Source organism: Triticum urartu, chromosome 6A (genome assembly GCF_056163025.1).
Source record: "Triticum urartu cultivar PI428250 chromosome 6A, HENAU_Tu73, whole genome shotgun sequence".
Lineage (NCBI taxonomy): Eukaryota > Viridiplantae > Streptophyta > Magnoliopsida > Poales > Poaceae > Triticum > Triticum urartu.
In genome coordinates this window covers 295,288,877-295,301,277 of record NC_141878.1, presented here as the reverse complement: position 1 = coordinate 295,301,277, position 12,401 = coordinate 295,288,877, and positions in this window count along the sequence as shown.

Below are 12,401 nucleotides of genomic sequence, written 5' to 3'. Positions count from 1 at the left end.
CCGACGCTCCTATCGCCGCTCCGTCATCGTAGCCGTGCCCTCCGTCGTCCTCGCGCCGCGCCATCATATCCATGAGCTCCGCCGTCGTCGACTACATCGAGTAGGCCAAGCCCCGAGCGCTCGCTCGCCCGGAGATGCTGCACCGAGCTCGTCCTCAACTCCGGCCACTGGAAATCTCCTTCAAGTACCAGCCGCATCAGCTCATCCCCGACCTCTCCGACTGCCTCGACGAGACCCCCATGAGCTCAGCCACCTTCCCACCCTCTCCGTTCTATCTCTCGAGCCCCGTAGCGACTGCATGTAGATCACCCGCACGCACCGCCGCGGAGCTCGTCGCCGACGAGACTCCGGCCACCCAACGGCCACGCCACCCTCTCCACTAGTCCTACCGCAACTCCAGGAGCTCAACGCACCAAACCTCGCGCCTCCCCGTGCCCCCTAGCGACTAGTTCATCTTCACCCGAGCTCCGGCCGCCGCCAAACTCGTCGCCGGCGACGTTTCCGGCCACCCCAGCTCCACCCACTGCCACCACTCGACGCGGTTTCCTCCCCGCATCACGTAGATAGTCTCCGCCGTCCTTTTGGTCGCCGGAGTGCAAATCCCGCTCCGCCCCGCCGCGTCTGGCCTCGCCGGCGGCTAGACGCCGGCGAGTTGACCTTGTTTGACCTTGTGTGGGCCCAGGTTGACCCCCCTGAGTCTATGACCGGTGGGGCCGGTCTGCTAATTAGTTTAGGATTAGTTTTAACTAATTTTAATTAGTTTAGTCACTGACATGTGGGCCCAGGCCCCACTGATAGCTAATTAGTGTTAATTTAATTCTGTTAATTAGCTGAGTCACTGACACACAGGGCCCACCAGTCAGGTTTTACCTGGCCGACCCAGTTGACCCGCTGACGTCGCACCTATGTCATGCTGATGCATTAATTCAATTACTGGATTTATTCTTTAATAGGAAATTCTAGAAAATAGTCAAAACTTCTAAAAATCATAGAAAATCAACCATAGCTCCAAATGCAAAGATTTATATATGAAAAATGATCATAAAAATTCAATCCATCCATCTGTAATGGTTTCATGCATGACAAAACAAGTTAACCTTGCTTCTTAAGCAGAATAAGGTAATGCACTAATAAGGCCATGTTAAATGAGCTAACATTTGAATCTTTGATTCAAATGAGTTCATTCCATCCTGTTTTAGCTTGCATTAGGCCAAGACACATTCATTTTTCCATGTCATAGCATGCATCATATTGTTGCATATTGTCATGTGTTGATTATGTTCGGTGTGTCTTTCGTGGTAGGTTCTGCCTCCGAGGATAACCCCGAGTATCCGTCTGAAGGGCAGTACCCTACTACCACTACAACAGGCAAGCAACCCATTGATCATTCTGATACAAACCCATGTTCTCGCTTCTGCTCTTGTTTACTGCATTAAGACAACGCGATTCAAACTGCTGTGTGCTATGGTAGTTGAACCCTTATCCTCTGCATGACCTGTCATTGCCATAGTAATTAGATGAAACCCACTAGCATGTGTAGGAGTTGATTGAGCCATGTAGGTGATTCCTACCTTGCTATGCCTTCTATGCTTAGAGTTGTGTCAGGTTTGGTTCATCTGGGTGATGGGCTAGAGTGAAATGATTATGTCGGTAATATGAGGGATGTGTTGAACATGTGTTGGTAAAGGTATCGATGAGAGGCCATGTAGGAGTACATGGTGGGTTGTTTCATTGAGGCCGTCCATAAGAATTGAGATCTGTATGCGTGATTTAAGATTCAGTTACTACCACACATTGAGGCCGTCGCTTCGTCGAGAATTTCTCCAAGGTTGCTAAACCTCTAACTGAACTCCTCAAGAAAGATAAAAAGTTCGAGTGGACTCCACAGTGCGAGTTCAGCTTTCAGGAACTGAAAAAACGTCTGACATCTGCTCCCGTACTGGTACCATCAGATTTCTCCAAGGACTTTATTATCTATTGTGACGCCTCGCGACAAGGACTAGGTTGCATACTCGTGCAAGATCGTTAGGTAATTGCCTATGCTTCACGGCAATTACACCCACATGAGGAAAATTATCCCACACATGATCTAGAGCTTGCAGCTGTAGTCCATGCACTTAAAACTTGGCGACATTACCTCCTCGGTAATCGTTGCAAGAACTTCACCGATCACCAAAGTTTGAAATATATCTTCACCCAACCAGATTTGAATCTCAGGCAAAGACGTTGGGTCGAGTTGATCTCGGATTACGACTTAGGAATAACTTACACCCCGGGCAAAGCCAATGTCATGGCTGATGCACTAAGTCGTAAGTCCTATTGTAACAACCTGATGTTACAACAAAGTCAACCACTTCTCCATGAGGAATTTCGTAAGCTTAATCTTCACATTGTTCCTCGAGGATTCCTATCCACCCTGGTGGTGAAGCCTAATCTTATGGATCATATCATAGCTGCCGAGAAGCATGATAAGGGCATATTCCGGATTAAGGAAAACATTGCTAGCGGAGTTGCTAAATGTTTTTCCATGGATGAGCGAGGTGTTGTCTTCTTCGAGAATCGCTTGGTGGTTCCCAAGAAACAGCATCTACGCCAGTTGATTCTCAAGGAAGCTCATGACTCTTCTCTCACCATTCATCCCCGTAGTACCAAGATGTATCAAGACCTACGCCAGAGGTTTTGGTGGACTAGGATGAAGAGAGAAATTGCTCAATACATTGCTAGCTGCGATGTCTGTCGTCGTGTTAAAGCAGGGCATCAACGGCCTGCTGGCACCCTTCAACCTTTGGCTATTCCCGAGTGGAAATGGGATAAAATCGGTATGGATTTCATCACTGGGTTTCCCAGGACCAAGAGAAGGAATAATGCCATCTTTGTCGTGATCGACCGTCTTTCCAAGGTAGCCCATTTCCTACCTGTTCGTGAGAGTATCACCGCTAGCTAGCTAGCTGACTTGTACATCTCATGAATAGTGTCTCTTCATGGTGTTGCATTGGAAATTAACTCAGACCGTGGGAGTCTCTTCACCTCTCGATTTTGCGAAAGTTTCCAAAATGCTATGGGAACTCGTCTCTCTTTTAGCACCGCCTTCCATCCTCAATCAAGTGGTCAAGTAGAACGAGTCAATCAAATTCTGGAAGATATGCTCCGAGCCTCTGTCATCTCGTTCGGAATGGGTTGGGAGAAATGCCTTCCATTCGCGGAGTTTGCTTACAATAATAGTTATCAAGCTAGCTTGGGCAAGGCTCCTTTCGAAGTTCTCTATGGATGAAAATGTCGAACGCCTCTTAACTGGTCAGAAACCGGGGAAAGACAACTCTTTGGCCCGGATATGATTCAGGAAGCAGAAGAGTAGGTTCGCGTTATTCGTGAGAAATTGAAAACAGCCCAATCTCGTCAAAAGAGCCAATATGATCATAGACATAAGCTTATGACTTATGAAGTCGGCGAGAAGGCTTACCTTCGGGTTACTCCGTTAAAGGGAACCCATCGTTTCGGTATCAAAGGCAAATTGGCTCCTCGTTACATTGGACCCTTTCGCATTCTCGCCAAACGAGGAGAAGTTGCCTACCAATTGGAACTACCTTCGCAACTTTCTAGAGTTCATGATGTCTTCCACGTTTCTCAACTCAGGCGTTGCTTCGCGGATCCTATCCGTGGAGTGGACCACGAAACGCTTGATCTACAAGATAACCTCTCATACCGGGAATATCCCGTTCGTATCCTTGATTAAGCCGAGCGTACCACTCGACGCCATAACATCAAGTTTCTCAAGGTTCAATGGTCACACCATTCCGAGAAAGAAGCCACTTGGGAAAGGGAGGATCGTCTTCGACTCGAGTACCCCACCTTCTTCCCGGAGGATGCTAAATCTCGGGACGAGATTCTTTTGAGTGGGGGTGAGTTGTCACATCCTAGCTAGTTCATGCATTAGAGTGTTGCATCATGTCTACTTCTACAGAAACTTGAAATGGGGATGACAGAACCCCCAGCACCCCCCTGGAAACAACTAGGGTTTACTAAAATTATTTCCAATGAACCCAAAATGCCCTTCACAAAATGTTCATCATTTTTGGATTGGGATAAAACCCCTGGCAAAAATGGTGCACTCTTTTCTAGGACATTCTGGATTTTTTGAATTAAATCATAAGTATTTGAATTTGGGCATTTAAATGCTATAAAATAAATTAAATGCTCAAATAATTCTGGAAATAAGTGTGGGCTATTGGAAATAATCTAAACAGAGCCCCTGATTATTTTCAGGATTTTTAAAGATGCCTAGCTATTTTTAATAAAGCCCAACAGTTGCAGAAAAATAGAAAAAGAAAACAAATCAAAAAAGAGAGAGAGAGAGAGAAACTTACCTGGCGCAGCCCAGCTAACTCACCCGCCGGCCCACCTGGCGGCCCAGCACTGTGCTGGCCCGCGCCAGCCAGCTGCTTCTTCCCCACAAGGCAGGCAGGGAGGTGACGCCGGCGTGCCCGAGCTCGCCATGGCGTCACCTGCTTGCCGCCCACGCCCCTGGACGCCTGGACGCCTCCACGTCGCACCCCGAAGCCCCTGGACACGCCAGTCCCCCTGTCTCTCTCCCCTCGCCGTTCTCCACCATGGCCGACGCTCCTGTCCCCGCACCGTCGTCGTAGCCGTGCCCTCCGTCGTCCTCGCGCCGCGCCATCGTGTCCATGAGCTCCGCCGTCGTCGACTACATCGAGTAGGCCGAGCCCCGAGTGTTCGCTCGCCCCGGAGACGCTGCACTAAGCTCGTCCTCAACTCTAGCCACCGGAGATCCCCTTCGCCGTCCCCGCCACATCAGCTCATGCCCGACCTCTCCGACTACCTCGACGAGACCCTCGTGAGCTCAGCCACCTCCCCACCCTCTCCGTTCTCTCTCTCGAGCCCCGTAGCGACTGCATGTAGATCACCCGCACGCACCGCCGCGGAGCTCGTCGCCGACGAGACTCCGGCCACCCAATGGCCATGCCTCCCTGTCCACTAGTCCTACCGCACCTCCAGGAGCTCAACGCACCAAACCTCGCGCCTCCCCGTGCCCCCTAGTGACTAGTTCATCTTCACCCGAGCTCCGGCCGCCGCCAAACTCGTCGCCGGTGACGTTTCCGGCCACCCCAGCTCCACCCACTGCCACCACTCGACGCGGTTTCCTCCCCGCATCACGTAGATAGTCTCCGCCATCCTTTTGGTTGCCAGAGTGCAAATCCCATGCCGCTCCACCGCGTCTGGCCTCGCCGGCGGCTAGACGCCGGTGAGTTGAACTTGTTTGACCCTGTGTGGGCCCAGGTTGACCCCCCTGAGTCTAGGACCGGTGGGGCCGGTCTGCTAATTAGTTTAGGATTAGTTTTAACTAATTTTAATTAGTTTAGTCACTGACATGTGGGCCCAGGCCCCACTGACAGCTAATTAGTGTTAATTTAATTCTGTTAATTAGCTGAGTCACTGACAGACAGGGCCCACTAGTCAGGTTTGACCTGGCCGACCCAGTTGACCCGCTGACGTCACACCTATGTCATGCTGACGCATTAATTCAATTACTGGATTTATTCTTTAACAGGAAATTCCAGAAAATAGCCAAAACTTCTAAAAATCATAGAAAATCAACCATAGCTCCAAATGCAAAGATTTATATATGAAAAATGATCAGAAAAATTCAATCTATCCATATGTAATGGTTTAATGCATGACAAAACAAGTTAACCTTGCTGTTTAAGCAGAATAAGGTACTGCACTAATAAGGCCATGTTAAATGAGCTAACATTTGAATCTTTGATTCAAATGAGTTCATTCCAGCCTGTTTTAGCTTGCATTAGGCCAAGACACATTCATTTTTGCCATGTCATAGCATGCATCATATTGTTGCATATTGTCATGTGTTGATTATGTTCGGTGTGTCTTTCGTGGTAGGTTCTGCCTCCGAGGATAACCCCGAGTATCCGTCTGAAGGGCAGTACCCTACTACAACTACAACAGGCAAGCAACCCATTGATCATTCCGATACAAACCCATGTTCTCGCTTCTGCTCTTGTTTACTGCATTAAGACAACGCGATTCAAACTGCCGTGTGCTACGGTAGTTGAACCCTTATCCTCTGCATGACCTGTCATTGCCACAATAATTAGATGAAACCCACTAGCATGTGTAGGAGTTGATTGAGCCATGTATGTGATTCCTACCTTGCTATGCCTGCTATGCTTAGAGTTGTGTCAGGTCTGGTTCATCTGGGTGATGGGCTAGAGTGAAATGATTGTGTCGGTAATATGAGGGATGTGTTGAACATATGTTGGTAAAGGTATCGATGAGAGGCCATGTAGTAGTACATGGTGGGTTGTTTCATTGAGGCCGTCCATAAGAACTGAGATCTGTATGCGTGATTTAAGATTCAGCTACTACCACACATTGGGCACTAAAATATGACCCCGCTCGACTTACTGACCTCTCTCGCCCTCTGTCCAGGAGTTGCAACTAGTTTCTGGTGTTTGTAGGTTATGTGTTGGCGGCCGTGCGTAGCGCTGACCCTAGGGGTGGGTTATGATGCGGTAGATACACTGTGGCCGGGTATGCCGGGAGCCCGTTTGGTGTCTCGAGACCCTGTACACATCGTTTGGGGCCGTTGAGGACACCCCGGCCGGATTTCCTTGCGGATGGAACCTGAATAGGGGATAAACCTGGACTAGAGACTTGTGCGGTTAGTCAGGTCGTGGTCTACACCCACGTCGGTTTTCGCTTGAAGTCTGCCGAGCACATGTCGTGTGCAAACGCTAAGTGGTGGAAACATGTGTGACGAAGTACACCCCTGCAGGGTATAAACTATTCAAATAGCCGCGTCCGCGGTAAAGGACTACTTGGTTGCCTATATAGTTCATAGACAAGTTGATGGTTACTATTAAAAGACTCAAGATAAGTGTGAGTATCGAGGATGGCTCTCTCGTAGGATGACGAGGGAGGATCCCCGGTGGAGTATTGTGTTGGTGAGTAGTGGACTCTTGTGCGAAAACTATTTTACTAGTGGAGTTCCGTAGGATAGCTTAGCCAAGATTCAAAGCTGGCTTGCTGCAATAACCCCACCACCTTCTTGAGAATGAGCATGTATAGTAGGTTCTGTTGTAAGACTTGCTGAGTACCTTTGTACTCATGTTTGCTTAATTACTGTTTTTAGACGACAACACCGCCCCCTCCGATGGGTTCTATGTAGACCTTGATGTCGACGAGTGACTAGCCACCCAGGTGGTGATCCTGGCCATGGAGGGCCCTATGTAGATAGACAGGCTTCGGAAGCCTTCTTGCTTTCTAGTGTCTGTACTCAGACTACTTACTTCCGCTTGTGCTTGTATGCTTGTATGACTTGAGTGTCGGGTCATGTGACCCCTACCTATATGAACATGTTATGTATGGCTCTCTAGAGCCTTTAAATAAAGTACTTGAGTTGTAGAGTTTTGTTGTGATGCCATGTTGTATGTACTCATATCGGGCATATTGTGTGTATGATTGAAATGCTTGGTATGAGTGGGATCCGACAATCTAGTTGTTTATCCTTGGCAGCCTTTCTTATGGGGAAATGTAGTCTAGTGTTCCTCGAGCCATAGTACTCCGCTACAGCCCGGTTCACCGGAGTCCTGCTAGCCCAGCACTACTGTTCAGGACACTTGACTGGCCGGCATGTGTTTCATTTCGTTCCTATGTCCGTCCCTTCGGGGAAATGTCACGCGGTGACATCCGGAGTCCTGCCTAGCCTGCTACAGCCCGGGTTCCCCGGAGTCCTGTTAGCCCAGTGCTACAGCCAGGATTCACTCGCTGATGACCAACATGCTCGATGTGATTCATGTATGCCTGTCTCCATAGGTATGTGTCGCTTTGGGTTCACGACTAGCCATGTCGGCCCGGGTTCTCTGTCATATGGATGCTAGCGACACTATCATATACGTGTGCCAAAAGGCGCAAACGGTCTCGGGCCATGGTAAGGCGACACCCGTGGGATACCGTGCGTGAGGCCGCAATGTGATATGAGGTGTTACCGGCTAGATCGATGTGACTTGGAATCGGGGTCCTGACAGCGCGTTCGCGCACCAGGGCGCAGGGGCTGGAGCAGTTCTCATCTCTCCTACTCAGGACAAGCTCTACTACGCCGTGCACTTTGCTTCCAGCAGGGCGAGAAGGTCTCCAACAACATCACGGAGTATCAAGGCCTCATCGCTGGCCTCAATACCACGGTGGCCCTAGGGGTGAAGCGCCTCACCATCAGGGGCGACTCGCAGCTCCTCGTCAACTTCTCCAACAAGGTATACGAGCAAAAGGACGAGCACATGGAGGCATACCTCTTGGAGGTACGCAAAATGCAAAAGCATTTCCTCGGACTAGAGTTGCAGCATGTGCCCCGCGGCACCAACGAGGAGGCTGACGACATCGCCAAAAGGGTGTCCAAGCGACAACCCCAAGAGCCTGGCGTCTTTGAAGAGCGGCTCTTCGGCAGCACCTCCGCTTTTGGGGCCGGCGCCACCTCGAGAGGAGCTCCCCCAACCACCAGCCTCGGGAACCCCGGCCTACGGCCCAACCTCGGGAGCACGCCTACTCCTGGCACTCGAGCCTCAGGAGGGGAGCTAGACCAAGGAACTCGAGGAATACATGACGAAAAGGTCACTGCCGAAGAAGGAGGAGGACGCGGAGCGTGTGGCCCAACAAGCTACGGCATACTGCATCCAGGATGGTGAGTTATACAGGAAGCGGCCAAATGATGTTTCCTTACGATGCATCTCCACGGAATAAGGGAACGAGCTGCTGGCTGACATACACGTCGGAGACTGCGGGCACCACTCGTCATCACGAACCCTCGTCCGCAAGGCGTTCCGCAGCGGGTTCTACTGGCCTACAGCACTCGGCGATGCAACCGGGCTGGTGAAGTCCTACGAGGCCTGCCAATTCCATGCCAAGCAGACCCATCAGCCAGCTCAGGCCCTCCAGACCATCATGCTCTCATGGCCGTCTGCAGTCTGGGGGCTGGATATCTTAGGCCCATTCCCTCGAGCGCTTGGGGGGCTACCGCTACCTCTACATCGCCATCGACAAGTTCACCAAATGGGCGGAGGTAGAAGCCGTCCGCACCATCCCGGCCGGATCTGCGGTCAAGTTCATCAAGGGTCTCGTGAGCCGATTCGAGGTCCCTAATCGCATCATCACTGACAACAGCTCGCAGTTCACTAGCAATCTTTTCAAGGCACACCGTGCTAACCTTGGAACGCATATTTGCTATGCTTCAGTGGCACACCCCAGGAGCAATGGCCAAGCCAAACGCGCCAACGTGGAGGTCCTCAGAGGCCTCAAGACCAGGACATTCAAGAAGAAGCTCGAGGCCTGTGGCAACGGCTGGCACGACCAGCTCCAGTCAGTGTTGTGGTCCATCCGCACCACTGCCACCAAGCTAACATATGAGACCCCGTTCTTCATCATCTACGGAGTAGAAGCGGTTCTCCGTCATGAGGTCAAGCATCGCTCCGCGCGGGTCCTGGCGTTTGATAAGGCGCAGCAGGACGCCATGGGGAGGATGGACCTTGTGCTAGGGAAGGAACGCTGCCGTGAAGCCTCGCTCCGAGCGGCAAGGTACCAGCAGGCGTTGCGATGGTACCACGGTCGCAGCGTCCACTCCAGGATGCTCGTGGGTGATCTCGTCCTGAGGCGGGTGCTCTCCAGGGAAGGGCTGCACAAGCTCTCGCCCATGTGGGAGGGCCTGTTTAGGATCGCCCGTGTCTCTAGTCCTGGCGTCGCACGCCTGCAGATGCAGGACGGGATCCCCATCCAGAACACGTGGAACATCCAGCACCTCCGGAAGTTCTACCCATGAAGCAAGGCCCCGTGCCTATGAAGGTCTCCGGGCATGACACTCTCACGTAATAATGAGTGGGGCTGTACATGCCCCAGAGTCTCAAGAGTGCCGCCCTCGGGCCTCGCGGGCTCCCTCCCACGTCCTAGCGGCAGCACTTAGCTCCGCGCTGGTGAGAAGACTAGACTAGGTGCCGGACACGACTTTTCATTTGATTTACGTAGTTGGCTTGCCCCTTTTTCGTAATGGAAGTTCGCATTCTGGTTTTTCTCGTCCTCTTGGTTTGATCGCCTTTTCCTCTATTCTTCCTTGGATCTTTGTTTTGGTCCATGCTCTCCTTCGCGTGCCTCGCGAGGGGGCTGGACAGGTGCCCTCGTGAGCGTTTTCCCTGTTCTTCGCGAGGCACCCTCGCCCGAGCCTGCAAGCTTGCACACCTCTCTCAATCCGTGCCCCTCAGGTACTGCGATACGAAGCGCTGGGTCGTGGCCGGTGGCGCTTGCGACCAGGATTCGGAAGAATAAGAGTTTCCTAATGAATTTTTGCAGTTACTAGATGCCTCCCGAGGAAAGGAGGCCTCGCCAGGCACTGGGAAATGCATGCCTCACGAGGCGGAAACTACTTCAGACACATTAAGCTAAGTTATCTCTACACGCCTACATAAAACGCTGGTACCACAACACGACGCAGGGACGATAAACATAACATAGCGACTTGGAAATCATGGTTCATTACACGCCCCTCCAGGGCCCATACTTGTTTCTTCTTAAATGCAGGAAGAAAAGAACAAAACAAAAGTGGCGCGTGCCCCCGTAACATTTCGCGATGACGGGCCCATGGCGCTCTCCTGGGATCAGCCAGACCCCTTCTCGCGCTTCACTGGAGCGCTGCGACGAGATGGCCCGCGGCCACCCTTGAAACGGGCGTGGCGGCTGGTCATAATAGCCGCTGCTGGAGTTGGAGCTAGAGGAGGAGCTGTCGTAGCTGGACGAGCCGCGGCCAGCGCCGAGGACGAGTCCACCTTCATCCTCGTCACGACCATCGCCAAGGCCGAGCACCTTGTCGCCGTTGTTGTCCTTGGGGCAGCACAGACGCGTCAACCATCTCCCCCTAATGCCCGCACGTAGAGGGTCGCGTCGCCGTCGTACTTGAAGTGGAGGGCACACCGCCTGCCAAGGCCGCGCGCGCGGGCAAACGTCTGCCAGCCACGGGCCAGGGCTGCGTTGCCTGTGCCAGAGACTTCCACCGTGACCCACGAAGCCTTGCTTCAATAGTCGTCCGCTTGCAGCCAGAGACCGCCTGGACCCGTGGCCGGCAATTCACCAGCGAAGAAGCATGGGAGCTGAAGCCAGGTGCCAGCTGGGTTCTCCGACCACACGATGAACTCCGGCATCACCTCCGGCGAATGGAAGCGCGGCCGAGGAGGCCATGCAACCATGGCACACCTCACTTCATCGACGGGACTGCCACGACCTGGGCGACTCTAGCCGTGCGGGGAGGCGCCACCGCTGTCGCGAGCGGGCCATGGTGGGGGTCGCGGCGTGCTTGCGCGGGCGACCATGCCTCCTCTTAGGTGGCGGAGAGCCGGGGCCCTCCTGGTGGGCCTTGCCCTATTCTGCGACTGAGAACCTCTTCGCTGGCCCCTCCTAGCGGGCCTTCCCCTTCTCTGCGGCCGAGAACCTCTTCGTCAGCGCCATGAGCGTCGCTGCTAGCAAGGAAGTAGGGAAGAGGAAGAAGCAGGAGGAGTGAAGGAAGGGATGGGTGGCGGGTGCTCCGCTCCCCCCTTCACCTTTATAGCCAAGAGGAGGCCAACCGCCGGCCTCCACGATCTAAGGTAATAATGACCTTTTTTCTACATGTAGTAGGGACTCGTCAAGTCGGGTACTTGTTGAGGCAGCATGGGGAAGCGGAGACGCCTACGTCCAATCAATCGCCACGCGTCAAGCGAGGCCACAGGTTGTTGGGGCCGGCGGCACTCCATAGTTTCCCCTTGGCTTCGCCTCGAAGCCAAGTCTGAGCGTGCCTTGGGCTCGGGGGCTACTGTCGGCGTCCTGGGAACGGGCGTCCCCAGACTGGCCTATCTGCAGCCCACGGCGTGGCTCCACCAGCGGCCCTGTATGGCCCATCTTCACCGGAAAAACACTCAAGACCCTTGTGAGGGGCCAAGCCTCATGAGGCGAACGACGCAAGGCCTCCTCGGGGGCGGCCTCACCAGGATGGCTCGTGAGGGGAAGAGAGATCAAGGCAAGGGGCGCCTCATGAGGTTCCTGTGACGCAAGCCATGACGACCAGGTCTAGGCAGGCGCCAGCTCGTGAAGTGTCCTTGTTTCCTCTTTGGTGCTAAAGAGGCAAGCGCAGGCGCGGTGTCCCGAGGCGTCAACCAAAGGCTTCCATATTGGTGCAATGAGACCAAAACTAGTAGGACGGTAGGACGGAGGTCACCGTGGAGCGTAGGACGGCGTCACCACCAGAGCCTTTGGCAGGCGAAGACCGTCATTTGTTAGGATATCTTGCACTTGTTGTCCCCCTTCAAATTGGCCGTTGTGGGATCCATTCCTGCCTAACATTTGGGAAGAGGACC